Source organism: Pinus tabuliformis, chromosome 4_2 (assembly GCF_031772625.1).
Source record: "Pinus tabuliformis cultivar Carrire ecotype Pingquan chromosome 4_2, CPIR1, whole genome shotgun sequence".
NCBI lineage: Eukaryota > Viridiplantae > Streptophyta > Pinopsida > Pinales > Pinaceae > Pinus > Pinus tabuliformis.
This window is the reverse complement of record NC_142304.1, coordinates 527,239,350-527,267,195: the sequence shown is the minus strand read 5'-3', so window position 1 is coordinate 527,267,195 and position 27,846 is coordinate 527,239,350. Positions and strand designations below refer to the sequence as shown.

The window sequence follows — 27,846 nt, the reverse complement described above, 5'->3', positions numbered from 1 at the left end:
AATGGGAGAGGACCATGTCTTCTCCAAAGTAAATCTAAAAGTACATTTAGAAATGTGAGATATATATATATATATATATATATATATATGGAGAGGAATATGTCTTCTCCCAAGTAAATGTGAGAGTACATTTGGGAATTAGATGTAATTAAATGGATAGGACCATGTATTCTCCCAAGTAAATGTGAGAGTACATTTGGGAATGTGAGATGTAATTAAATGGAGAGGGCCATGTCTTCTCCCTAGTAAATGTGAGGGTACATTGGGGAATGTGAGATGAATATATATATATTGATAATTAGTTGGAGAGGACCATGTCTTCTCCCAAGTAAATGTGAGGGTACATTGGGGAATGTGAGATGAATATATATATTATTTGAAATAATGGAAGGAGACCATATCCTACCTAAGATTCAATTTGAGAAGGCAAGTTGGGAATTTGAATAATAGAAATCATGAATTTTATATTAGACCAATATTTCTCAATATTTTTAGATAATGTAAACATTAATAAAATTTGCAGGATAAGATTTAAGTGGGGCATTACATACACCCCACTTAATAATGAAAAGATACGAAGAGTTCGAAAGCGTAGCAAACCAAAGAGAGTTATAGCAGTAAAATTTGATAAGTCAGACAATGACATTACTTCCCATCAAGAGTCTCCAACTGATCTATATCCTCCTATCCATCCTAACCTACTTCCATTCCCACCCTATCCATCCTTTGTTGCTTTATCAGTGGCAACGGCCATATTAACCACTGATAAAACCGACATGGTGGAAGCATCAACTATATCGACCTAACTTCCCCAGCAGGAAACTGGCAATCGTCATCACACGTCTAGGGGAGCGTGTCCACCACTGCCCTCCCATGATTCCAAGTTTCGGAGGGTACACGGTGGGAAATTCCTCCACCCCTCCTTCAGAACTAAGGTCAATACCCTAATATGGACCACACTACAGAGCTCGTTGGACTTGTCATTGAATAATCCAGTCAGGTCATATTGCCACCTGTCATTCACATTTTACTCGCGTCATAAGAGTGCATATCAAGTAGATACCAAATGTAGTATAATAGTGTACATTATACCTTCCTCATGATATGTCTAGACCTTCCCTCAGAAGAGTAGATCTCAGCTATCATATAGTTCTTTTCTCCCTGCAGGTTAGCTCTCATTCATGCATTTATATAACCACAAGACATATATCATCACATTATTAAGTCTAGTATCCATGTATCAATTTGGAAATTCTCACTGGAAGTAAATCATAAACTCATTAAGTCATTCATTTAAATAAATCATATCCACTTGAGCTATATATGAACCAAAATAATTCTGATAAGTTAAGCACTAGATAATCCATCACTAAGCGAGTCATACATGTAGGCCATACATCAACCATTTCTATCATCAATATCAAATCTATCAATTGATTCGTATAAGTAGTTTCACGTGTCAAACCAAATGCATTAATATTACATAATGTTCATAAATAAATAACATGGAACTGCAAAATAGAACCTTAACATAGGTAGTTGTCTAAGTCAAAATGGGCATCACAGATGCTCATGTGACAACCTTGTGGAACCCCTTGATAATAATTAGAGTTGAAACAGATTCACTGTCCCCATGGAAAATAGCATTTGAACCCAGATATGCTATAAGGTGGTACCAAAACCAAAATATTGGCAAGCAACTTATTAGTGCACTATCAATTCTAGTAGAAGGCACTAGTATAAATACCTTAGTCTCACTCTTCCAATTTGCTGGCTTTTCATCTTCCAAACCAATTAGTTAACTTGAAAATAAAAGACTCAAAACTTCAGAAACTGTTTCCCTCAGGATTTTCATACACTTTATTTTTTTTGTAAATTGAGAGAAACGTCCTCTAAATGTCAAAGGTTTTATATATTTAATCATCGTTTACTAGTACTAAAACAATTTCATGATATATATTGTAGCTCACAATATGACCAGACAAATGAGAAATAAATAAACGAATATAATAATTGCCTTTGCCCTGTTGATATTAGTATTTCCCTTCTAAATGGCACCACATTTCTAAAGATGCCTACTCCTTTCACAAGTGGCCAGTGACCACAATAGTTGTGAAGAAAGTTGAGGGTCCTTTTATCCAAAACTAAAGAGATATTATTTTTCACGGCATTTTTATTCAACGCTAGAATAAGGGTAAAAGTGTATCCTAATATTTTCACTGGTCTTTTATTGACTAAATAAGCTTCCATTCTAAAATCCCAATTTCTCTACGAATTGATCTTCTCATTTAATTTAGGATCATTAAAAACAACTATCACAGTAAGGCTTACACAAGTCCATGGTATTCAATATATGTTTTCACTAGAAAATTCTACCACTCATAGAATAACCATTAACTCAACATATAGGATATTTCAACACATCCTAATCTAAATTCCCATGCTTCATAGTCGTTTACTTCTCAAACTCGAGATTTGTTATTATGACTTCCTCCATGAAGAATGACAAATATACTATCTGAAAGATAATCCTACTATCTGAATGGAAAATCTATTGTATCTTAAATAAGAATAATGATAATATGCTATCAACATAATTAAAAGCCACCCTCGTATGTAAAATATAACTGACTACATTCTTTGGATTGGGACACATTTTGGGTATAAATTACTGGCTCAGAAACTGCAATTTTCAGTGCAAATATTGTTCACACCATCCATATATTTAATAGGCATTGTGGTTGGTAAAAAAAAAGACCTCAAGTACAGATTAGTGGGAACAAAAATGCAATTTTCAATGTAAATATAGTTCATATCATTCTTCAATCAGAATTCTGAGACCATTACAAAGTTTGTTCAAAATGTTCAAGTGGCACAACCTTCAGCCAAATTTAATCATTGTGATGTGGCAGACTTAACTATACAATTAATGAACTTGGGCTACATGTTGAAATAGAATAGCTACATCTTCACAAACCAATCATCATAGCTTGACCATAAATCCCTCTGAATGTCGGGAAAGTGACCTTGCCCATAACCATCGATCTATCTGCAACCTACTAACTTTCCTGTCATTAATTCTTTGGTTCATGTGCCAAGGTCATCCAATCATAATCATATAGTTTCCATGCATCTTCTCAGATAACAGAGATATAACGAATCATCAGAGTCATTAGATCAACATCCTTCATCGATCTGTTCATTTTAAGATGAGACAATATCACGTTACAATTGGTTCAACAAACTTCCAATCACCAAATCCCAACAATACACATGCACGGGAACTCTCTCTCTCATGCTCTTCCTGTTTAACAACAACTTCTAAACAATAATATTTTCAACTGAAAAACATCAATAGTAGTATCATACCTACATCAATAGTACCTTTATATTACTAATATCACAAGTACTTCTAGTTGTTTGAAGATGCTTAGAGACTTTGATCTAGATTTTGCCTTGGAATGATCTGCTCTGTTCATTTTGAATTGTTCGCTTCGAGTCTGATTATGCTAAGGTGTTTTATGCAACACTGGTTCAAAATTCTAGCCCTTACTAGCACTATTCCTAACATTTTCTACCACACTCTAGATAGTCCAAAGAGAACCCAAGCAATAGATCAATTCAAGTTATGCCAAGTTACTTCTTGGCCACGAAATTAAATTTTTAGAACATGTTATCATAGGCTACATCACTAGTACAAAAAAAAAAAACATTGTTGGTGCTCTATTTAAGTGTTGTGTTCATTTTACCTGCCTACCAACACCTCATTTCTGTTTGCTGGGTTAGTGTTTCTCATGTAAATTGCTACAACTAAATTTCTCTCAAAACAGGGCTAAACTAATCCATTAGAATGATACTTAAATGTGAAAAACTACTTTAGCTCCCTCTTGTCAACCCCTGATCACATGCTTAAGTGTTTTAGACTTGTGCCACTGTTAGCTACGGGATACTGGAGGAGGATTGAAGATTACCAAAGCTAAAACCCAGATATGGACTTGACACTGGACAGCCATTCACCACTCTCAAACTATGCATCGTGAATCTGGCCCAATTCGTGCTATCTGTTCTTGACCCTATGTTTCACAACAGTGGCTCAGAAATTTTATGCAGAAAATAGTGAAAAAAAAGTTTCTAGCGGACTATATCCTTGACACCTAAAAAAAGACTCTTAGAAAAAAAAAGGCCTGATTAATTTTCCATGTGTCCATTTATAAATCGAATTTAGAACAAAGAGAAATCACTGCAGAATATTTCAAGTCCAACAAAACGATCAAACATTCTAATAGATGGCCCCATGGAATGCAGGCCCTGGTTTTACATGCCAAAGCTGAGATTCTACAATATTGTTATTTTGTGATAGATACAGTTGTCATTGAATCATGGATCGCCCAGCTAGCTCGAGAATTTCTTAGTTGAAGAAAAAAAATATAATTTTAAAAAGATGGCATAAAATGCAATGGAGCTTAATTTCAACACTACTGATTAGTTGAAAACAAGAGCTGTAAAACAGTGCCATATTCGGCAATGGTCTTGAGATCTGTACCAAATCTGGTGACAGGTGGAAAGAAAAGCCAGAGTGTTGTTATGTAGATGAATGTGAGAGTAACAGGGTGTTTGGTCAATTTAGTGTGTCCTAAATTGCTATTTAAAATGTCAATCTGAGAGTCGTAAACTGTTGAAGTGAAGTGCACTGTATATGCAAGATAACCGATTTCTTAGTTCTTTGTCGTTTTGAGTTTTTGGTTTGTTTTTTGGTTTATCTTCTGTTGATTCCCTAATGTAAGATGGCAAAATTGAAAGTCAAGTATGGATGGTAATGGTGATTTCTACAATGATTTTCCAAACTTTAAAGTTCTCAAAAAGATTTCAAACTGGTTGTGATGAAATCAATTCTCAAAAGAAAATAAAAATATACCAAAACAGTGAACTAGTGACAATGAAGCCCAGTACCCTTACTGCTGTATAAAAAGAAAATAAAAACTGAACCAAAGCAATTCAAAGACTGTAAGCAAAGCAAACTAAATCACACTACTTCAACTCATATTCTGACCCCTCACCTTTCGACTCGCTCTAGCTATAGGAGGTAATCATAAACAAATTGAGTAATCCGATATCTAAATTGCAGGAAATGAAATTGCATAAAATGAAACTAAGATTAAACTACTCATTCATACTTCAATCCCTGAAAATGACATAAGTAATTTAATCACTAACTTGCAGGAAAGTAAACTAAATCATACTACATCAAGTAATATTCTAATTCCTCACTATTTGAGTCGCTTGGCTATAGGAAGGTAATCATAAACAAATGAGTAATATGATATCTAAATTGCATAAAAGTAAATAAGCAAAGCAGAACTGAAAGAAATGACAATGTTGTAATTAAAACTCAGAAAATGAATCAGCAAAAAGGACAAGATGATCTCATGTCATTAGTCATTAAAACTATGTAAATTTCCCGGGCTTCCTACAAGAACCTAAAAGAAAAACATTGATCAACTAACAATCATGAGAAAGCATAAAAGGAAATATGGACATCAGTTAACATGAATAATATACAAGTAAACGATTATGAAAGAAGTGACATAATGAAAGAAAGCGAGAAACTATACAGTAGATACAAAGCCTTGGTGTACAGGGGCCCTCTGCAACCTTAGCCAATCAATACTCAGTCACGAATTGAACTTAAGAACGTTGTCTTCTCATATATTAAAGTGCAGTCAAAACATAAAGATAGAGCATGGCATAGTGGGCTCGTAAACACAGTCAAGATTACATGTAAAAAGCTAACTATCAAGCATATGGTAACGCATTATTTATAACTGAAGATGCTATAACTGATTCCTAAATTCTATGCTTCCAAACAGACACATAAATCTCCACGTCCTGAGATCTAGCAGTATGGTAGCCATGACAAATAAATCTATGGAGTGGTGGTTGTTCGATTTGGTTCACGGATTTATCCACAGGTGTTAGCACACCTCGTGCCACCGCAAAACTCTTGGTTTGACCACTCCTTTGACCATCCTTGACCATGGTTGTTTGTGAGTGATTCGGCTGAACCAAGGGGACACGCTCCATGTACATGTCATTTGCAGCTTGCCCATGTGGCTGGATTCTCCAATGGACACCTGTAACATAGTCTTCAACAAAATGGTTGCGGAAAATTGAGTTGGCTACGGAAAGTGACAAGTTTCCGCAGCTGATTGAACAAAAATCTAAATCAAACAACAGTCACAAACATAGTTAGGAAACCATTTTATAAGCTCTTTTTAAACTAATATGCAATGATTTGACAGCTTGGTGGGTCAAGTAAATGGAAAAGAAGGCTGAAAAGGTGTATAGGGAAGATGCAAGTTTGGGACTCAACATACCCCCACTGTGAAGGTGTTACATGTCCTCATGCGACCAAAATTTTAGTCATTCCTCTTTAATCCATATGTTCTGAAGCCTCTGCTAGGACATCTAGTCCTCTTTTCTTCTTTCTTGGTGCTACCACCATCCTGGGTTTCCTTATCAAACATCTGAATTTGAGATTGATCAATTCTCTGCTCAACTTTCTGCGCTTTTTCTTTAGTTTCTTGTTCTTCTTTTGCCATAGTCCCAAATGAAGCATAGTATTATCATGAATAATTTTATCCACTTTGATATGCTCCTTAAGTGCTTCATTTTCCTGCTTAATATGCCTGTTTAGAACCTCTAATTCAAACACTTCTTGCTTTAAGGATTGGACTTGTGCATCTTGTGTCATGTGGGGCAGAGTGGTACTCGGGCCTGCAGCTGTCTTTTCTAAAGATTCAAAGTAGTCATACACTTCCTGTTGACTTGGATCTATTTCGGGTGTTTTTCTTGGACTTATTTCAAAGTCTTGTGGAGGAGGAGGACTGCTTTCTAACTCTGGCCGAGAAGGGATTTCATCAACATGTGGAGGACTAGCTTCAATACTTGGCTGAGGACGAGGTGGAATACGGCCAACTGGAGGTTTCTCGGGTGTCTCCCCACCCAAGTCAATGAAGTGGGGCCATTTTACTTGTGTTTTACTCCCCCTTCCTCTAAGCCTGTTGCTTCTTCTTAAATACGGTGGACTAGTACTCCCTTCTTCTATGCTTTGTTTTCCTTTTTCCTTTTTCTTTGTTGTAGCAACCTGTTTTTGAAGATGCACTAGTCTCTCAGACAATGTTTGATAGTCTTCCTCTATAGATGGCTCAGGTGATTGGTAGACTTCTTCTATGTTTCTTTTGTCTTTCAATTTTCTCTCTTTCTTGTCCTTAGTTCTGTTCTCCTGTTCTTTTTGACCAACTTCTTGAGTTTTGGTAATAGGAGAGTCTTGGACTATGGCACTCTTTTCTTTTCTCCTACTCCTTCTCAGTGTCTTTGGTGTACTACTTTCAGGTGCCTCAGATGGTTCTTGAAAGTAATTTCTTATTAAGAATTGTTCCCAGGTATCTTTGTTTTTCTTCAGTTGGTTTTCAATGAGAATCTTTACAAGTCCATGATGATATAAATGAGGTTCTATATTTCCTATGTGCTTTTGGACTGTGGTACTCATCTTTTTCAAGCTCAGCAGTAAGAAATAAGGCAAATTAAGAGTTTGACTCTCTAAGAAGTTCATCAACAACCTAGCATGGTACATGTACATTGAACCAAAGCGTCCTTCGCAAGTGATAAACTTTTGGATAACTAACAGTAGGCTGGCCCATTCTTCTTTCAATGGATGAACAGGAATTCCTTTTGTAAACACAGTAACGTCCATACCTGGGTTTCATAGCATAATTCTCCATGCCTGTTTGTCCACACTTTTGTTTTTAAACCATCGCTCACCTTCTTGGGGCAAGTCTGTGGCAGCTACTACTGTTGCTTCAGTGACCGTGAGCTTTAAGTCTCCAATTTCCACCATCTGGCCGTCGAAAGACTGTGCAAAAGCTTTCGTTACCTCCTTTTTATGGCCCTTAAATTTCTGGATGAAGCGTAACCATTTTTCTTTCTTCAACAAATATTTTGTTTGAGGGTAACCTTCTAAATATTTAGGTCCTTCCGGTTCTGCCCTTAGTAATTGTCCCATCCTTTCCTCTGTTTTGAAATTCAACTGAAAATTCAATTGGGTGTGAGGGTTTAGCAGAGGTAAGGAGGTTCGGTTGCAGGGTTTACGGCAAGAACACAGTGGCTGCAAAAGGAGGATAACAAGTAACGGGAATGTTCTAGAACTGCAAGCGGAAACAGAGGATGAGCAGCCGAGGTGAGTTCACAAAATGAAGTGCAGACGTATGTGAAGAAGATGGTCTTAACATAATGGTAAGGAAATGGAGAGGAGTCAGGATTTTGAATTAAACGACTGCGTATGAAATGTTACACGTTTAATGAATGGCTGCGGAAAATGCGGTGGAGAGGAGCCGTAGTGAAATAGGTCACATCTCATGATTACAAGTGGTGTATGAAAGTGCAGCCGACTATGAGTTTAAACCCGAAAATAAATCATAAGACCGTTAAGGAATAAATGCATGGTGTGCGGAATAATGTCGTGGGATGGTAATGGGTAATGGAGCTATCGTGATAATCATTGCACATAGTAGAGCTTTTATGGTTTGACAACTATGCAAAATTGTGCCTTCAATTGCTATTTGAAAGAAAATTTTTCTCATACCTTTGGGAACCTTGTCATTTGTTGTCCATTAGCTTTTAACCAACTGCTCTTTATTGATGTCTAGAGATGCTCCATTTTTTCATAGCATATGCTCAATCACACCTGCATTTTCATGATTATTGCACTAACATTTTGACTGTGAATTTGAAAAACAGAGTGGTGGCTACGGAAACTGCTTCTGGCTGCGGAAACTAACACAACACCCACTTGGCTGAACAAAGATGGTTAGATAATAACTAACTGAGTGAAAATGGTCCTGAAAGAGACATTTATTGATGAAATGGAATGAAATGAATGAAATGGAGTGAGATGAAGCGGAGTGAAGTGAAATGAAAATGAGATGGAGATCGAGTGGGATGGCAAATGAAGTGGAGTGAAGATGGAAAAGGAAGGAGAGAAGAATTTTTTTTTTTTTGGAAAATATAGAGTGTCAGGTGCCCCTGATTTTCACTCTATATTTTTTGTATAAGACCGCCAATCAGTGATTGGTTTTCAGGCTTATACAAAATTTTTTTTTTGACTGAAAGAAACAAAGGCTAGGCTGGTGGGGAAGAAGGATTCTTCTTCACCAGCCTTATTGCAGAATTCTCTTGAAACATTTTGACAAATTCCTCTTTTGAGAGTGGCTTATGATAAATTTTCAATCGGTGGCTATTCACAATAAGAGGAGTTTGAAATTCATCAATGGTCTTGATTCTTACCGCTTCATTGCTAAAGACTTTGTCAATCTCATATGGCCCAAGCCAATGGGTCTGAAATTTACCTTTGAAGTATTTAAACTTGGAATCAAACAATAGTGCCCAATCTCCCTCTTGAAACTTTTTCTCTTTGATGTATCTGTCATGCCACTTAGCTCTTTGATGTTGAACTAGATCAGTTCTTAAAATTGCTTCTTGTCTGATCTCATCTAGCTCATTCAGTTGCTCCATTCTGTGCTTTTGGCCTTCTGATAGATTCATCCCCAACTGAACTGCCATCTTGAAAGTCTTGACTTGAAACTCAATGGAGAGCAGGACTTCCTTCCCATAAACGAGTTCATAGGGAGAATGTCCTGTTGTACTCCTCCATGTAGTTCTGTAGGCCCACAAGGCTTCAGGAAGCCTTTCTGCCCAATCTCTTCTGTGTAGATGAATATTTTTGGTGATGATGTTCTAAATAACTTTGTTTGTAGACTCCACTTGGCTATTTGCTTGCGAATGGTAAGGCGTAGATTTTCTGTGCTTGATTTTGTATTCTTCCATTAGCTTCTCCATCAAGTTAGATGTAAATTGACTTCCCTGATCTGTCACAATTTCTATTGGGACACCAAAACGAGTAAAAATATCCTCATAAAGAAAATTAACAACTGAATTTTCAGTAGCAAAAAGTAATGCTTTGGCTTCTACCCATTTAGTGACATAATCAGTGCATACCAATATATACTTCTTCTGTTTAGATGGTGGATTAATGGGTCCAATGAAATCTAAAGCCCATTTTTCAAAGGGTTCGATGAGTACCTGTGGTTGTAATGGCATTTCATTTGAAAGAGTTGGTTTCCCTACTCTTTGGCAGCTGTCACACCTTCTGACATATTGTTTTGTATCTTTGAAGAGGGAAGGCCAATAATATCCTAAAGAAAGGATTTTATAGGCCGTCATTTTATCAGCAAAGTGTCCACTGCATGGTTCATCATGACATGCCTTGAGGATGTCAGGCATTTCATCTTCCCGAACACATCTTCTGATCACACAATCTATTTTAAACAATTCGTTAGAAATCCATGAATAATTTGAACTCTCCTAAATAATTCTTATTTTTTCACTAGGAAATAAATGTGGAGGTAGCTTCCATGTAACCAAATAGTTAGCAATATCTACATACCAAGGAGTCTTAGTAGTTGCTGCAAATAAATATTCATCTGGAAACTTATCCTCTACAGGAGAATCTTCATTAGTATTTTGGATCCTGTTAGCGCTTGGAATTCACCTAGGCTGAGATAGACAAACTCTCAAGGCTACATCAAACCATTTCACCTCGTAGCTAGCCCTACGAGGTATGAGAAGGCTCTCTCGGGTCAGATTTGATAGATCTTTCAATATGATTAGGCTGACCAATTAAGAATAAAGATTTTAGGCTAGTAAATTGATAGGGGGGTTGATTTAATGATTTTTGGGGTTTTTGGTGGCAATTGGAGGGAGTGCAATTCAGGGTGCGGGGATTGAGCACAATTTTTGCAGGGGGATCTTTGGGGCAAGGTAGGAGTGAGCGCTGATGCCTTAATCTGAGATGGATGATCAGGGATGATAGAGGATGAGCTAAAGAGGGCAAACAACCATTTTGAATCCTCTCTAGACAGTAGAAAACATAAATATTGAACAAACTAAAAAGTTGAGCATGTCAAAGCATGAATTCAAACTTTACCACTTCATCTGTCCAATTAGAAGAAAAAGAGAGATGTGGAATACATAAACAAACTTACAAGAACATGTAGAGAACACACCATCAACACATCAAATCCACAAGAATCCACAATGATGTCTGCAAAACCCTGGCCTTCCTTTCCTTAAATTGCAGAAATAGATGTACAATACACAATAAAGCTTTCTCCCACAAGAGTCCAACCATGAAAATGAGAAGGAGAGAGCATAATATAGACCATCTAACTCCTTTCCCCACCTCTAGGGGTCGAGCTCAGCTTCCTAGGAGCAGTTTGAACTAATTCTAAACTAAGAACTAGAAAATAGGCAGCCAAACAACTTGCCTCTATTACTTAGCTAACTGATTCATGCATTAATTATTCACTTTTTACATCAAGGAAGCTTCTAGAAGGGTAAAGAGAGATAAAATCTATCAAAGTGCCATGAAAATATTACATTTATCCATCATCTACAAGTAAAAATGGTCAACCATAGTCAAAACAGTGTTTTTTGACAAAAAAGGTCAACTCTGGCAAAGCTGGCTCGAATGGTCGCGCCCCCTGTTCAAATGGTCGCGCCCCTTTGCAGCAACTTTTGAGTGGGTTCCACTGGTCCAAATCAGGTGCAAGATGGCTCATTGGAAAGCTTGGTCTGTCTACTTTCCATCCCAAGTGGAATTTCTGAATTTGGAGTTGTTTTTCCCCCTCAAAAACCATTTCTCCCAAGGTCACTTTCTGCAACTCAAAAAGTGGGCAGAAAGTTATTTTTTTGATGTATTTTGAGCTTTTGGAAGCTCAAATCTCAAAATCAGGCTTCTCCCAAGTATTGGTAATTTTTCTCTTTGCATGCCCTTTCCAAAAATGCCAAGTTTTCAAAATTCCGAGCAGTCCTCCAAAATGGTCTCACCTGGGGTGAGACCATTCCACGGGAAAAACCTGTAAATTGCACAAAAAATTCACAAATGACAAAATTTTCTCCAAATTTCTTGAAATTTGGGCTGGGAGTCCCCAATCAAGTACCATGCTCAATCAAAGAGGCTTTGGCCAAAATTTGGAGTGGATCGGGCGTTTTCCTTCGTTTTTGTGCTTTGGCCCACCGTCCTTGGAGCACCTTCGTTCTCGCCGGTATTTTTGACATTTCTCTCAAACCATGACACCTGTGTAAAAAGGGAAAGAGGTTTTTCTTCTTTGGCATGTTGTGGACAAAAACCTCTCTCAGTTTTCCAAAATTCATCTTTTATTTCTCTGAAACATCATTTGAGTGCAACTTGTCCCGATGTGTGAAACAAGGGATTTTGTCGAAATGAAGCGAAATGAAGGGGATAGGGGGTTTCTAAATTCTTGGAAAAATTTTTGGGAGTGGGGAGGGATGTTAGGAAGCAGGGGAAAGTAGAATATCAGAGATTGAGTGAGGGGAAGGGGTCGAAAAGAGCAAAACACAGGCCCAACCTAGAAAATTGCCAAGTTGTAGCTAGAAACTAGGGTTTGTACAAAAATGAGGAATTTGGCGGATCTAAGGGATGGGGAGTGTTTGATAAGGTACTTTAAGGATAGGGGAAGGTGTATGAACATCAGGAAACAAGTTTTGTCGGTGATTTGACCATCCAAGAGAAATTGCCTTCAAAACCCTAGGAGAGGGAAATGACCTTGCCTGGGTGGCAACTCAAGCATGGACAAGGTGTGAAATGACTCATTAGACACTGAGATGATAATGACAACCCTATGAATGATGATAAACTCATCTGAATAATGACATGGACCGCCATTTGGGCAAACCCTAGACCTAATGCCTAGTGACCAAATTTTGCTTGAAGACTCACTGAAATGACAAAATTTGACCTTGACACTTCGAAATCACTTTGTAAGAGCATATTTGATCACTGATGGAGGGCATCATGACCGACACTAACATTGGCTCCAATGGGGATGGTAGCTCCTTGGAGGTGCCAAGAACCTTAGACCTCTGGGAGAGCAGACCAGTGCCTTTCAACCATTGGGCGATGGAGTCATTATTTACACATGTGACCCAAAACTTTGACACATTTATTGAATGAAAACTTGACTGAAAATTGACTGAAACTTAACTGAAACTTGACTCAAACAGACTCGATGGCAAACTGAAATAACTTGAAAAAACTCACTCAACAGACCAAACACAAATGACTCATGACTGACTTAACTTAAAACAAGAACTTACAAAGCTTTTTGAAGGGCAGCAGTCCATCAAGATTTGGAATCATGATGACAACCACCGGTGTTTCTTACAAGACAATATACATCAAACTATATCATAATGCCAATGTAACCAATCAAGCAGATGCCTTCTTGATTGATTCTCCTGATTAGATTTTCTGGTCAACAATACAAACCTATCACTGAGCATCCAAAAACATAGCTGACCATGACCTCCTTCATCACTGAACACTGCAATAAACACTATCACTGCTGGCTGCAACAAACTTGCTAGAGGATCGTGAAAAACATGAAGATTTGCCACTGCCACCACCTGCTGAAAGAACAAGGTTTCCTTTGCTTCAAATTCTGATCTACCTTCATCATGTGCTTCGGAAAGAGTATGTTCCTGGTCCTCAAAAAATTCTGAACACATGGATGAGCAGATCTCTTCTTGGAAAAGTATTTCAGCACATGAAACATATGAAGAATCTGAAAGGTAATCCTGTATGCTATGATCTTCAGTAGTCAGACAATATGGTGGGTGATCTTCATATGATATGGCAGCCGGATTATCATTATCTTTTTGCTAATCTACAAGACAATCATCTTCTTCAACAGAGGAAGAAGTTTCACCAACACTTTCGTGACCATGTGCACACTGCCGATTTGTTTTAGCTTGGGTTGTAGAAGGACCTTTCAAAAGCTGATCTATCTCCTCTTCAGACAAAGGAGACAATGCCTTTTGTTTTCTTTTGCTTAAACAATGATTATCTTCATATGACAAGGCACTCAAACTATCATTTAGTACTGAGCTATTGAAAGGAGATTCATCACTTACTTGCACAAAGATCTCACCTTGCTGTTCATGAACATCTGAATCCACAACTTTGTCTATGATCTCAACAGCAAAGCTCTCCTTGATGTGTTGCATGCTGCTGTCTTCTGTGGGCAGATCTGAAACAAGCTCTTCTTTTTCATCATCTACAGCCATATGACCATCTTCAACCTGCTGATCTTGACAAATATCCTCTAAGATTTCTGTGTGCTGCTGAAATGGCTTTTCATACAGGGCTTCCATGATCTCTTCATCCATGAAATTATCATCTTCATAAAACTTCTCAAGACTTTCAATAAAACTATAGGCATGCTTGCAACAGTCTTGAACTAAATTCAATGATGGATAAGAGTCCTTATATCTTTCAATGAACATAGCATGAAAATTTTTTAAACAATAAATACAAGCAGGCGGCAAACCTTCATACCATGATTGGGCTTTACCTTCCAGAGTGGCCAAGAATATCTTCATCAAGCAATCTTCAGGAAAATCCACCTTCAACTTGCGAATATGCATGTGAAATCTAACCAGATGTAAAGCAGCATCCTTCTTACCATCATCATTAAATATAGGCAAATTCTTTGACCAATCTACCTTCGGAATTTCATTTGGAAAACCGGGGATGTGATCTCGGCTCAAGGGAGCATATCTTCTTGCGATTAGGTCCATCATGGAAAGCTCAAAGCTACTGATCTCTCTGCAGTGAAGTCACCATGTAGCATAGGTTGCTGGATTCTTCAGTGAAAGGAGTCGCCAAGTGAATGATTTCAGCCTTTCAAGTGTCTGATCGTTGTCCACTATCAACAATCAGATCTGAACTTGATACATGTACTGGGGTAAAATGCAAACGAAGTGTTGTTTTCACAAGCTCACGGAGATTGACTGAAGCAGCGTTTATCTACTCACGCTGATGTAAAACAAGAGCGTTTTCGAAGGCTTCTGGCGTAACTTCAGGCTCCGTCTAAGACTTATGAAACAAACACATCAATCAACAGACAAGTTTGTTCTCCCCAGTATGGTCGCCACTATGTTAGCGCATGGAATTCACCTAGGCTGAGATAGATAAACTCTCAAGGCTACATCAAACCATTTCACCTCGTAGCTAGCCCTACGAGGTATGAGAAGGCTCTCTCGGGTCAGATTTGATAGATCTTTCAATATGATTAGGCTGACCAATTAAGAATAAAGATTTTAGGCTAGTAAATTGATAGGGGGGTTGATTTAATGATTTTTGGGGTTTTTGGTGGCAATTGGAGGGAGTGCAATTCAGGGTGCGGGGATTGAGCATAGTTTTTGCAGGGGGGTCTTTGGGGCAAGGTAGGAGTGAGTGCTGATGCCTTAATCTAAGATGGATGATCAGGGATGATAGAGGAGGAGCTAAAGAGGGCAAACAACCATTTTGAATCCTCTCTAGACAGTAGAAAACATAAATATTGAACAAACTAAAAAGCTGAGCATGTCAAAGCATGAATTCAAATTTTACCACTTCATCTGTCCAATTAGAAGCAAAAGAGAGATGTGGAATACATAAACAAACTTACAAGAACATGTAGAGAACACACCATCAACACATCAAATCCACAAGAATCCACGATGATGTCTGCAAAACCCTGGCCTTCCTTTCCTTAAATTGCAGAAATAGATGTACAATACACAATAAAGCTTTCTCCCACAAGAGTCCAACCATGAAAATGAGAAGGAGAGAGCATAATATAGACCATCTAACTCCTTTCCCCACCTCTAGGGGTCGAGCTCAGCTTCCTAGGAGCAGTTTGAACTAATTCTAAACTAAGAACTAAAAAATAGGCAGCCAAACAACTTGCCTCTATTACTTAGCTAACTGATTCATGCATTAATTATTCACTTTTTACATCAAGGAAGCTTCTAGAAGGGTAAAGAGAGATAAAATCTATCAAAGTGCCATGAAAATATTACATGTATCCATCATCTACAAGTAAAAATGGTCAACCATAGTCAAAACAGTGTTTTTTGACAAAAAAGGTCAACTCTGGCAAAGCTGGCTCGAATGGTCGCGCCCCTTTGCAGCAACTTTTGAGTTGGTTCCACTGGTCCAAATCAGGTGCAAGATGGCTCATTGGAAAGCTTGGTCTGTCTACTTTCCATCCCAAGTGGAATTTCTGAATTTGGAGTTGTTTTTCCCCCTCAAAAACCATTTCTCCCAAGGTCACTTTCTGCAACTCAAAAAGTGGGCAGAAAGTCATTTTTTTGATGTATTTTGAGCTTTTGGAGGCTCAAATCTCAAAATCAGGCTTCTCCCAAGTATTGGTAATTTTTCTCTTTGCATGCCCTTTCCAAAAATTCCAAGTTTTCAAAATTCCGAGCAGTCCTCCAAAATGGTCTCACCAGGGGTGAGACCATTCCACGGGAAAAACCTGTAAATTGCACAAAAAATTCACAAATGACAAAATTTTCTCCAAATTTCTTGAAATTTGGGCTGGGAGTCCCCAATCAAGTACCATGCTCAATCAAAGAGGCTTTGGCCAAAATTTGGAGTGGATCGGGCGTTTTCCTTCGTTTTTGTGCTTTGGCCCATCGTCCTTGGAGCACCTTCGTTCTCGCCGGTATTTTTGACATTTCTCTCAAACCATGACACCTGTGTAAAAAGTGAAAGAGGTTTTTCTTTTTTGGCATGTTGTGGACAAAAACCTCTCTCAGTTTTCCAAAATTCATCTTTTATTTCTCTGAAACATCATTTGAGTGCAACTTGTCCCGATGTGTGAAACAAGGGATTTTGTCGAAATGAAGCGAAATGAAGGGGATAGGGGGCTTCTAAATTCTTGGGGAAATTTTTGGGAGTGGGGAGGGATGTTAGGAAGCAGGGGAAAGTGGAATCTCAGAGATTGAGTGAGGGGAAGGGGTCGAAAAGAGCAAAACACAGGCCCAACCTAGAAAATTGCCAAGTTGTAGCTAGAAACTAGGGTTTGTACAAAAATGAGGAATTTGGCGGATCTAAGGGATGGGGAGTGTTTGATAAGGTACTTTAAGGATAGGGGAAGGTGTATGAACATCAGGAAACAAGTTTTGCCAGTGATTTGACCATCCAAGAGAAATTGCCTTCAAAACCCTAGGAGAGGGAAATGACCTTGCCTGGGTGGCAACTCAAGCATGGACAAGGTGTGAAATGACTCATTAGACACTGAGATTATAATGACAACCCTCTAAATGATGATAAACTCAGCTGAATAATGACATGGACCGCCATTTGGGCAAACCCTAGACCTAATGCCTAGTGACCAAATTTTGCTTGAAGACTCACTGAAATGACAAAATTTGACCTTGACACTTCGAAATCACTTTGTAAGAGCATATTTGATCACTGATGGAGGTCATCATGACCGACACTAACAGATCCTAGACAAGAAATCAGCTATTGTATTTTGTTTCCCTGGTCTATCCAATACAGTAATATTGAATTCTTGTAAAAGTAAGAGCCATCTTGTAACTCTGCCATTAGTAACAGGTTTGTTCATTAGATATCTAATTGCAGAATGATCAGTATGGACAAAAGTTTCATAGCCTGTTATATAATGTCTAGACTTATTGATTGCATGAACAATAGCTAAGAACTCTTTTTCAGTCACAGTATAGTTCAACTCAGTGGAAGTCAAATTTTTATTGGTGTAGTAAATGGCATAAGGAACTAAATCCTTTTGACCCAACACAGCTCCTAGAGCTATATCTGAAGCATATGTAGAAATGTGGAAAGGAAGTTTCCAATTTGGCCCTCTCAAAATGGGTGCTTCAGATATTCTTGTTTTCAAAGTTTCAAATGCAGATTGACAATCAGGATCACATTTGAATTCACAGTCTTTTGTAAGTAATTTGAAGAGTGGAGATGCTATTTTGGTGAAGTTTTCGATAAATCTTCTATAGTATTCAGTAAATCCCAAAAAACTTCTAACATCTTTTTGACAATTTGGAATAGGCAACTTGGAGATGACTTCAACTTTTGATCTATCAACTTTAATCCCATCCCCTGAAATATGATGTCCCAAAACAATACCTTCAGTAAACATCATAAAGCATTTTTCATGACTCAATGAAAGGTTTGTTTCTTTACACCTTATAAGGACTTTTTCCAAATTCTCTAATGCCTCTTCAAATGAATCAGCATAAACTGTAAAATCATCCATATAAACCTCTACACAATCATGGATTAGATCAGAAAATATTCCTAGTACTGCCCTTTGAAATGTTGCGGGTGCATTACATAATCCAAAAGGAAGTACTCGGTAACCAAAATTTCCCCATGGACAGGTAAATGTGGTCTTATCTTGATCTTCAGGTGCTACCTGAATCTGATTATAGCCACTAAAACCATCCAAAAATGAAAAGTACTTTTTGCCTGCTAAAGTATCTAATACTTGATCGATAAAGGGTAAAGGAAAGTGATCCTTCAAAGTTGCTTTGTTCAATTCCCTGTAATCAATGCATACCCTCCATTTACCCTTCTTTTTAGGTACTATAACCAAACGAGAAACCCATCGGCTATCTAAAATTGGATAAATGAAGTTTACATTGAGTAGTTTTTGGAGTTCTTCTTTCACTATCTCCCTAAGGTTTGGATTCATCCTTCTGTGAGGTTGTCTGATTGGTCTACTGTTTTCCTCAATGTAGATGTGATGAATGCAAGTCTTAGGGTCAATACCTTTCATATCAGTATACTCCCATGCAAATGCAGTAGAATGTTTTTGCAAGATTTTGGTTAGCTCTCCCTGTTGTGATTTTTCCAAGTTTTTGTTGATATTCAATGTTTTACCTGGAAAGATATCAATGGCTGAACTACCAAATTCTTCCATAGAGTAAAGAGACATTTGTCTAGATGATAGATACTCAATGTCAGAATCTAACTGAAATTGTGTGTGGTCATATTCTGAAGATGTTTCAAAGTTTTCTAATGTGTTCAGAATTTGACTATATTCACTGATTTCAGAAATGGCAAAGACAGGTTGTATAGTATCCTCATCATCAACCCACTCATTATCTCCTATTTCTGTAATTGCTTTTGCTGGAGGATACAGATTGAATTTCTTTGTCGAATTACCATCAGAAATATACATATCCCCCAATCTACAACTGATAAAAGCATCAGTTGTGGCTAGCCAAGGTCTTCCTAAGATGAGAGGGTGTCCTCCTAGATTACTCTTGGGAGTTAAAATCATGAAATCTACTGGATATTCCCAAGAATCTAAGGAGACCGAAATGTCTTATAATACAACATCTGGTTTGATAATTGATCGATCTGCAAGTTGTAGTAAAGTAGGTGTAAAAAGAAGATTAGGAAGTTTTATCTGTTCCATAGTCTGTCTACTCATAATGTTGATAGCAGCCCCTAAATCAATCAAAGTATTTGGAATTTCTACCCCATTGATATGTGTTTTGACAATTGGACTACTGGGATCTACATACTTCTGCATAGTAATTTTTCCCATCATGATATTTGCAATTTTTCCTACCAGGTGGATTCTTCTTGTATCTCTTGGTTTCCTTCCTGGTCTTTTAAGACTCAACTCCTTTATTGTTTTTGCTAGAATAGGAATCTCTCTAATGGCTTGTAACAAGGGAATCTTGATACAGACATTCTTTAATTCATCTAGAAAATCATATTCAGGCAACAAGATTTGTTTTTCCACCCCTTTGTCAATTTGTAATCTTTCAGGAAAATGAGGTGTAGATGAAGATGCGGGTTGCTCAACTATAGGAGTTGTGGGGGTTGACTCTTTTCCTTTTTCTTTTTGAATGCTTGGGCTTTTAAGAGGTGCTTCAGAACCTTTATTGGCTTCAAGAGAATCTTCCTCAGAAATGCTTTGCTTTTGAGCATCTATAGAAGGCTTCTCTAAAACTCTACCAGATCTGAGTTGTACATCATTAAGAGGAACAATCATATAGGTAGGAAATTATTGTCCTTCTACCATGTAATCATTTTGAGGGTTTTTATTGTTGGGGTTCGGCAATGGTTAGGAAGGTAGTTGATTTGTCTTCTGTTGGAATGGAAGCAAGAGTTGAGAATTTGGATTCTGTTGAGAAGGTTGTTGTTGTTGTGTAAATGGCAATGATAGTTGTAGATTTTGATTTGGAAGTTGTGGAGTTTGTTGATTTTGAAAAGATGGATGATATTGATAAAATTGAGCAAATCTCCCATAAGGATTTTGCATACCTTGTACCCATGATTGAAAAGGATTTTGAGGTTGGGACCAAGGTTGTTGCCAAGGATTCCAATTTGGTGGGGGTTGAAAGTTCATAGAGTTGTTAAACCCTTGATTTTGTTGCCCCTACCAAGGTCTCCTTGCAACAAAACAAAGAGACTCAATTGAATTTGGATCTTCTTGAAAGATAGCTTTGAGCCCAGGAATTGAAGGACAATCCTTGGTCTCATGGTTTTCTGAACAAATCACACATGTTTCTACAACTTTTGCATCCAAGGGACATTCCCTTATAGCATGTTTCTTCCTACATTTTGGACAAAAGATGGCCAAAGCTTCAGCTTCTGCTTTCTGCTTGTTTTGTATCTTAAGGGTGTCTAGTTGCTCACTAAGACTCCCTAAAATATCAGTTTTGAATTCATCAAGCATGTTGCCAATCTCAGCCCTACTTACTGATCCAGTTGCAGATTTGTTTGCTCTAATGAGAGAAGGATCTCTTGGCCCTTTTCCAGTTTTAGATTTGCCCCTTGAGAGATGGACACATAGCTCTACTATATCATGGAGTGGAAGTTGAGATATATCTCCTTTTCCCATCATGTTCAAAATATCTATCCATTCATCCCTAATGGCTTTTAATAGAAGGGATTTCAAGGTTTTCTCATCTAAGTTATTCATTTTTTCTCTTTTTCAGGTTGTATTGAAATCTTTCAAGTAAATCTTCCAAGTTTTCATCTTCTCTTTGCACCATTTTGAATACCTCATCCTTGTGATTAGTGGGCATACAATAGTCCAGGTATCTATCAAAAAATGTTTGTTTCATATCATTCCAAGTCCTAATGGATTGAGTGACTAATCCCATGAACCATTTCAAAGCAGCTCCTTTCAATGTCGAAGGAAACAATTTGAGTTTTTGAAAGTCTTCTAGATAATCATAAGTTCGACACGCGACTTCAAACTCAAATAGAAATGTTTCAGGATCCTCACTTCGTAACCCATGAAAGTTTGGGAGGATAGATGGTGAGATGTTTTTCATTGTTGCTCGAGAATCCTCATCAACTATAGGAAATCCGAATGAGTTATCTCCATCCATATTTCCCCCATTGTTACCTCTACCTCCTCCATTGTTTCCTCCTCCTCCTCTAACTCTACCTCTACCAAATCCATTTACTATTTCCTCTGTCATGATAGTTTCCTCAGAGACTTCAGAGTCCTCTGGTTCCTCTACTAATGGCGAACGAGGAGGAATTTCTCCCTCTTCTTCTTCAGGTGATTCTACTTCCTCAATTACAATGTGTTTTCCTGTAGAAGTAGAGAAAGGGTCTCTTCCTAACTCAGATTCGGTGGATAGTGTGGGAGAGTCTCCTAATTCAACTACTGCCTCTTGAATTCCAGGAATCCTAAGGCTAGGAGTGTGAGTTAGAGATGATGGAGGTGTTTCTTGTCTATTCCTTGAAGTAGTTGGAGTTGTAAAAATCGAACTCTTGGCCCTAGCTAAAAACCTTCCCCTAGAATCTCTTGCTCTATGCATGTCATTTTTTATTTTTCTTCAAGTCGGGCTAATAATTCTCTTTTTGATCTTCCAAATCACTCTAAGTGCAAGAAGAGAGCATACTCAAGAAATTATTAAACCAATAACTCTCTTTTCTGATCCTCCAGATCACACTAGGTGCAAGAGGAGAGCATACTTTGAAAAGTTATCAATTTTTACCTTCCTTGAAATTTTCTTGTTTTTTTTTTTAAGAAATTGGCTACCTAGTTTCACTTCCCCAGCAACAGCGCCAAAATGTTTGGTCAATTTAGTGTGTCCTAAATTTCTATTCAAAATTTCAATCTGAGAGTCGTAAACTACTGAAGTGAAGTGCACTGTATATGCAAGATAATCAATTTCTTAGTTCTTTTTCGTTTTGAGTTTTTGGTTTTTTTTTTGTTTATCTTCTGTTGATTCCCTAATGTAAGATGGCAGAATTGAAAGTCAAGTATGGATGGTAATGGTGATTTCTACAATGATTTTCCAAACTTTAAAGTTCTCAAAAAGGTTTCAAACTGGCTGTGATGAAATCAATTCTCAAAAGAAAATAAAAATATTACAAAACAGTGAACTAGTGACAATGAAGCCCAGTATCCTTACTACTGTATAAAAAGAAAATAAAAATTGAACTCAAAGCAATTAAAAGGCTGTAAGCAAAGCAAACTAAATCACACTACTTCAACTCATATTCTGATCCCTCACCTTTCGACTCGCTCTGGCTATAGGAGGTAATCATAAACAAATTGAGTAATCTGATATCTAAATTGCAGGAAATGAAATTGCATAAAATGAAACTAAGATTAAACTACTCATTCATACTTCAATCCCTGAAAATGACATAAGTAATTTAATCACTAACTTGCAGGAAAGTAAACTAAATCATACTACATCAAGTAATATTCTGATTCCTCACTATTTGAGTCGCTTGGCTATAGGAAGGTAATCATAAACAAATGAGTAATATGATATCTAAATTGCATAAAAGTAAATAAGCAAAGCAAAACTGAAAGAAATGACAATGCTGGAATTAAAACTCAGAAAATGAATCAACAGAAAGGACAAGATGATCTCATGTCATTAGTCACTAAAACTATGTAAATTGCCCGGGCTACCTACAAGAACCTGAAAGAAAAACACTGATCAGCTAACAATCATGAGAAAGCATAAAAGGAAATATGGATAACAGTTAACATGAATAATATACAAGTAAACGATTATGAAAGAAGTGACATAATGAAAGAAAGTGAGAAACTATACAGTAGATACAGAGCCTTGGTGTACAGGGGCCCTTTGCAACCTCGGCCAATCAATACTCAGTCACGAATTGAACTTAAGAATGTTGTCTTCTCATATATTAAAGTGCAGTCAAAACATAAAGATAGAGCACGACACAGTGGGCTCGCAAACACAGTCAAGATTACATGTAAAAAGCTAACTATCAAGCGTATGATAATGCGTTATTTATAACTGAAGATGCTATAATTGATTCCTAAATTCTACGCTACCAAACAGACACGTAAATCTCCACGTCCTGAGATCTAGCAGTATGGAAGTCGTGACAAATAAATCTATGGAGTGGTGGTTGTTCGATTTGGTTCACGGATTGATCCACAGGTGTTAGCACACCTCCAGAGATTGAGGAACTTGCCATGCAAAACTTCACATGGGAAAAACAGAGCTGTGCCACCGCAAAACTCTTGGTTTGACCACTCCTTTGACCGTCCTTGACCATGGCTGTTTGTGAGTGGTTCGGCTGAACCAAGGGGACACGCTCCATGTACATGTCATTTGCAGCTTGCCCATGTGGCCGGATTCTCCAGTGGACACCTGTAACATAGTCTTCAACAAAATGGCTGTGGAAACTTGAGCTGGCTGCGGAAAGTGACAAGTTTCCGCAGCTGATTGAACAAAAATCTAAACCAAACAGCAGTGACAAACATAGTTAGGAAACCATTTTATAAGCTCTTTTTAAACTAATATGCAATGATTTGATAGCTTGGTGGGCCAAGTAAATGGAAAAGAAGGCTGAAAAGGTGTGTAGGGAAGATGCAAGTTTGGGACTCAACACAGGGATTGCAATGAAATTGGGTACTTTTAGCTATGGAGGCACTTTTCTTCTCAAACCAATTTCAATTGTCAGGCATAATCCATGTAGAGTAAAAAAAGTTGTAACCTCCCAACTGGGTTTGGTCTCTGTCATGTAATAGAATATTAACTCTTGCATTAGTCCAGAAACTACAAACACAGACAACACTGCAACTGCTCGGGCCCAAAGAGGGATCTTCCCTCCAACTTCCTTTGGCTAGTTCTTTTCATTAATTTTCTTGTATAACTTGATGTGGACCTTCCAGCAGAAATACAAGACAAGATCATAAACATATGGGCGGAAAATTTTGGTAACGATAAGGTTCCACCTCTTACCCCAGAAATCTTGCAGGGATCTCGAAAGATAGGGTTTGTTGAATTGGGGCTCTAATTGCACCCCAAGACAAACATTTGCAAGAGCAGCAAGGAATACCTGTACGATATCCAGAGCTAAGTAAATATGCAAACAGTAAAGCAATACTATAAAACTGGGGGAAAACGAATTCCTGAATGAATATGAATATATAACTACTGATAACAAACATGCTTCCAGAGCTACGTTTCTCAATGTTCTGAATTTGCCTGCTGAGTTGGGTTTGGACCCAAACTCATGAATCTCTATAGGGAAAATGGAGACAGCCATGAAATTCCTTAGATTTAGCATTGTCCATGGCTTTTCTAGAGGACCAACATCGAAAGAAGCATTAGAAGCTTGAAAGAGTTGATCCACATAAACATAAAGGACATAATCCCTCTCATATGCACAGTAGAAACTTGCCATGGCAGAACTATGTACATACCAATGACAGGCAAGACTGCTACAATGCGTGGAAGCCCCCTCAGGAGCTTTAATACAACATAATATGAATAGATTATCCCGCATAAAATGGTACCCGCTATTGCAAAGCTGCTCTTAAAGCCTTCCATGGCAAACATCTTCAAGCACAGGCTCTCCAATAACATCAGTTATGGTGGAAGAGCAGATATTCAACGGCCTTGAGATTTTACCTGCGGATGCGGATGCACACAGCTATAGTTGGTATCCTTGCTGATAAATTCACTTTTATTAGCATTCTGAAATCATGTGGTATGTTGAAACTCATGGAATTGGGTGTTCAACTACATGTGCAGGTAATTAAAAATGAACTCCAATCGGATGTCTCAATTGGGAATGCCATCGTTACCATGTATTCAAAATGTGGAAATATCCGATGTGCACAAGCGGTGTTTGTCAATATGTCTTATCAGGATGCGGTGTCATGGAATGTTATGATTGCAAGGTATGCTGAGAATGGCTTGAATGAGAACGCTCTAAAATTATTTTGCAAAATGCAAGAAACACGTGCTATTCCAGACCAGTTCACATTTGCCAGTGTTGTTAAAGCATGTTGTGGTTGTGGTATAGCCCAGACTATAGAACAACAGGGTAAGTAGGTTCATGCCTATGTTGTTAAAACCGGATTCGAATCAGATGTATTTGTTGGCAGTGCCCTGGTAGACATGTATGGGAAATGTGGAACAACGGAAGATGCACAGAATGTGCTCGACAATATGCCTGAACCAAACTTGGTATCATATAATGCAATGGTTGCAGGATTTTAAATATTGAAGAAGATTTATTGTTATGAAATCTTAACTTCATAGCCAAATGAGTTAGACACTATGAATTTTGTTTTGCAGCTACAATATGTGGTTGTTGGAATTAATTTTTAGATTAGTGTAGGTTTAGGTCACAAGTTTTTATGGTATGATTGCATAGCTAGATAGAATATAATGGGAAAATTTTAAATTGTGCATAGATTCAACTATAAGAGTTTTGTCACTGGTGAATATTTCATGGAAGGTTTCTTGTTTGCTTCTCAAGTAACCATTGGAAGAATTAAAGGTTGAATATTAGGATGGCATCTTCAAAGAAATCTCATTTGAATTTTATTTTTTTTCTGTAGCACAATATGATGCTCAAAAGTTTTCTCGACTCAATGATGTTTCTGGTATAAAGGATAGGTTGAAGAAAAGAGGTTATGCTGCCACCTGTAAGTGGAATTCCAACTAAGAAAGATGCTGGAATCGAGAAAATGTAACACTTCATAAACTTTTCAAACCTCAATACACAATAGAATATTGAAACATTGCTCCTCATGGATTATGATCTAGGTAAACTAATGTTCCTCAAGGAAACCACGTTGTAAAATATGTTCGTCTATAGTTGACCAAACAGATAATTTATTAGACCAGAGCATACCTTTTGGGAGTTGAATATTTTTCTAGATAATGTTGTGTAAAATAAAATAAAAAATCAAAGAAACAAAGAGTATGGCTTCCTGATGTTAGCCATAGGAGAGAATCAAAGAAATGATCCTGACCTATCAGATGAAAATTATATGCACTCTCAGAAGTCATTGTTTTAAGGATGGTGGAAGAAACACTAGATGCTTTGTTTTTAAATAAATAAATAAACAAATATTGTTATTCATAAAATAACCCAAAAAATGATAAACATAATTTAAATAAAAATATATAGTATGAATTACGATTATATATCGTAATTAATGATATAATTAATTTGATTTTTAAAATGTATGAGAGGTTTTTCCAGCAGCTGTGTGAAAAATATAAAACAACATATGTAGAAGGCCATTTCAATTTATGTGGCTTAAACTATCTCTAGGAAAAAACAGTAGGAATGGTATAGGGACTAGCTAATACTAGACCAGACTTGATGGGGGGGCGTTGAATCCCCAAAGAAGGCGAAGGTTGTAATGTAACTAAGTCTAGGGAATTGACGCTAAAGAGGGCTATACATATATAACTGAGAATTTTCAGTTGATGCGAAAGAATAGAGCTGAGCTGAGCTGGATTGGATTATTATTAATTTGAAAGTTGAATAAACCATTGATGATAAGAAGAGTAACCCACAGAACAGAGTTGTATGTATATATATATTATTAATTTGAAAATGGATATTATATATTAATTTGAAAGTTTAATAAACCTGTCAAAAGAAAGGAAGGGTAACCGCAAGATGATAGAAGCGGGAAGATGGTTCCATTAAACTCAATAAATTCATTTGTGGGTTTAATTGACATGTTAAAAGCCTTGGATTAAAGCAACAAACACATAACACAATACACAGAGACATGCGTACACAGGTAGTTAAGGTGAATCTGAATCCAGAGACATGCATACACAGGTGGATAGAATTGGTATGGTTAAAATTATGGAGGAGGAAACAGAGCATTAAATGTAAAACTCATTCGTATGGTGGACACATCCAAGAGGAAACACATGCTCTTAACATAGAATAACAGTTCTCCCATTTGATGTGGGTCCCCATCCCCTCCCCGCTACAAAATCTCTTTCCCTACAAAAACTTCCACATGTTTTCTTTGTCAATTTTTTTTTTAATTAATCATTCGAAGCAACAACTATTTTGTGTAGTTGGAGACGGTTCCTGAGGTGCCTCCTACAGCTGGAGATGGTTCATATCAACCATCAAGTAGTGGATTGCAAAATCCACACGGGAAATAAGTTCCCCACCTAATCAGTAAACGGTAGGCCTGTGGCCTTTTCATCTTACCAACATGGATCCCACTATTCTTTGAGGAATTAAATTGTATGTCTCTGCAGTCACTGTCAACTGAGATCATGCTTCTAAAATGCTACTCACTGAGAGGCGTGAATGGCTCTATTTGTATTTGGTTTCAAGACCTAAGCTACTTACTTGCTTTAGAATGCCAAGCTCAATGGAAACTATGAAACAAAGCCACTCTAATTGGGTTATGCCAAAATAAAATATCGCACCCTCTGCATGCTCCATATGACCGAGCATCAAAACAAAATATGGTGCTTCTCTGTCTGATCTTTATTTTCAACAAAACCACTAGTCAACATACATGTATTTCTGCATAAAGGGTTGTAGGTAGATATCTACGATACTGACTGCACTTTGAAGAATATAATATTTTCTGGAAACATTAGAGATCTAAGCTCTAGTTTATGAGGAATGTTATATAGCACAGTTGT

General features: G+C 37.5%; 2 pseudogenes; one reads left to right on the top strand and one right to left on the bottom strand.

Moving 5' to 3' along the window:
- Positions 1-4,475: 4,475 nt before the first annotated feature.
- LOC149170329 (putative long-chain-alcohol O-fatty-acyltransferase 5) lies at positions 4,476-24,800 on the bottom strand (annotated as a pseudogene).
- A 37-nt stretch (positions 24,801-24,837) lies between these two features.
- Positions 24,838-25,425, top strand: LOC149170328 (pentatricopeptide repeat-containing protein At4g18520, chloroplastic pseudogene; annotated as a pseudogene).
- The last annotated feature ends 2,421 nt before the right edge of the window (positions 25,426-27,846 follow it).